Below are 2,947 nucleotides of genomic sequence, written 5' to 3' on the forward strand. Positions count from 1 at the left end.
AAAAAGTGTCACAATTCCCTAAAGCCTAAAAGTGGCTAAAATGTGCACTAACAAAAATGAGTATTTAAAAATATTCAACTAGTTTTGTTGACTACGAAAAATATTTTTATTAAGTTGTAGGAGCATTATTTTATTCAATGTTTTGTTACATCAAAATTTTTTTAAATGACTAAATTTTAAACAATATTTTAAAATATTTACTTCATATTTTAATTCAATGCAAATTTTCATGAATTTAGAAGCCTATATTAATACAGCTTGAGTATACCCTTTCCAGAATGCTTGGGTGTCTCAGGTTTCAGATTTTTTCAGATTTTGGAGTATGTGCAGAAATACACAGTGGTTGAGCTTTCCTAATCCAAAAATCTGAAATGCAAAATGCTCCAATGAACATTTTCTTTAAAGTTTCACATCGGCACTCAAAAAATGTTCTTATCTAGAGCATTCTGAATTTTGGATTGGGGTGCTCAATGGCTACATGAGTATTTAGGGAATTCCTGGAAATGGAGACATTATTACATAAAAAACTGTCTTACAGACCATAGAAATAAGGTTTTATAATGGTTCATAAACTTTACAAATCTTCCTAAACTACTTTTTAAAACAATGCTTAATTATACGTAGACTTCGATTTTTAATCAAAATTTCAATTATTTTACAGTCAACTTGAAACAGAAGCAAGCATGTCTCCTACTTATTTTTTGGAGGATTACCATTCATCAGGAGTACTACAACTGGTAACACTTAAAACACACATATTTACTCACACACAACTAGAAGAGACATAGGATTATCTGGCCAGTTCTGTTTGTTTTTCTTTTTTTTTTTTTTTTTTTTGAGATGGAGTTTCACTCTTGTTGCCCAGGCTGGAGTGCAATGGCACGATCTCAGCTCACCGCAACCTCCGCCTCATGGGTTCAAGCAATTCTCCTGTCTCAGCCTCCTGAGTAGCTGAGATTACAGGCATGTGTCACCACGCCCGGCTAATTTTGTAATCTTAGTAGAGATGGGGTTTCTCCATGTTGGTCAGGCTAGTCTCAAACTCCCGACCTCAGGTGATCCACCCGCCTCAGCCTCCCAAACTGCTGGGATTACAGGCGTGAGCCATCGTGCCCAGCCTGTTTTAAAAATTCTAATGAACTGACCGGGCACAGTGGCTCACGCCTGTAATCCCAGCACTTTGGGAGGCCAAGACGGGTGGATCACGAGGTCAGGAGATCAAGACCATCCTGGCTAACACAGTGAAACCCCGTCTCTACTAAAAATACAAAAAATTGGTCAGGTGTGGTGGTGGCCATCTGTAGTCCCAGCTATTCGGGAGGCTGAGGCAGGAGAATGGTGTGAACCCAGATGGTGGAGCTTGTAGTGAGCCAAGATTGGGCCACTGCACTCCAGCTTGGGCGACAGAGTGAGACTCTGTCTCAAACAACAACAACAAAATTCTAATGAACTAATAATTAGGTTGGAAATCATGATTTAAAAAATCAGTTATGACTCAGAAATTATTATTATATAAAAATTCAAGGAGAAGACATTGTTATGGTCATCTTACCATTATTAGCCATAGCAGTACTGTGTCTTGCACACATCTACAAATCATGGTGTTTTTGTTGTTTTTGAGACAGAGTCTCACTCTATTGCCCAGGCTGGAGTGCAGTGGCACAATCTTGGCTCACTGCAACCTCCACCTCCAAGGGTTCAAGTGATTCTCCCTGCCTCAGTCTCCCAAGTAGCTGGGATTATACAGGTGCTTGCTACCACGCACAGCTAATTTTTGTATTTTTAGCAGAGATGGGGTTTCGCCATGTTGGCCAGGCTGGTCTCAAACTCCTGACTCAAGCTGTTCATCCATTTTGGCCTCCCGAAGTGTTTGGATTACAGGCGTGAGCCACTGTGCCTGGCCTACAAATCCTGTTTTTAAACTGACAATCTGTTCTAACTACTTTGCTCATTAGCACACAAAGATGATATTGGTTGAGTTTGAAACATTGTAATTTGTATTTACAGAAACCATACCTTTTTAGAACAAAAATACCTCATTTTATCTTATATCATTAGGAATACACATGATCCATATAATTTTTAAAATTCATACCTTAAAGCAATGATAGTTTTAAAAAATGAAACCATTTTTTAATAGAGGTGATCCTAAAATACCTTCATTTATTGCCTTGTAAAATTCTACCTCCTGGTCCTGACCCCCAGGCTTTTTGTGAAAGATTCCAGGGTCAACACTATGAATGTCAAATATTATAATCCATTATAACAAAGTATTAACCTCAGCAATTTCTGAAGTGTAACAAATGTTTCTCTTACAGTTGCTGCTTCTGTAGGCATAGATATTTCCTGATTACTTCATATTATTCTAACTTCTAGAAGTCCTATCCCTCTGGTGCTTCTCACCTGTTTTTAAAAAAATCAGTACGTGTAATTTTCTACATTATTCTAGCTCAAAGGTGCTCCACTTTTTCTGCAGTTTAAAATAAGTTTTTCTTTCTTTCCTTTTGGGATCAGGGGAAAGGAAGACGGGTGGGCTTGATAACATGTTCATTTGTAGGTTTGCTTCAGAGGTGCAAGATATTTCCTGATGGATAAGTTTGCTAAAGAAATACATACCGAGAGGTCGCCATGTTATCATACTGAGGACAGCAGGAAACTCTTCCGGGTGACACCAGAAAGGATAATACAATAATTTGCTAATAGTTAACAGACATTTGCTATTTTGTGGACATAAATAAAATGATTTACCTACTTTACAAAGTAATACTAACTAAAGGTATATCTAAAAACCTTTGAAATTATTTGCAACAAATATTTCACTGATAAAAATTTCTTAATATTTCCCTTAGCAAAAACTGTACATTTGTTAGAGAGTACCTGATACTTGTTAAAATATCAAGTAATACAGGACATGGTGCTATAAAACAAAACACACAACTGGGAAGTA

This window comes from Macaca fascicularis, chromosome 13 (genome assembly GCF_037993035.2).
Source record: "Macaca fascicularis isolate 582-1 chromosome 13, T2T-MFA8v1.1".
Taxonomy (NCBI): Eukaryota; Metazoa; Chordata; class Mammalia; order Primates; family Cercopithecidae; genus Macaca; species Macaca fascicularis.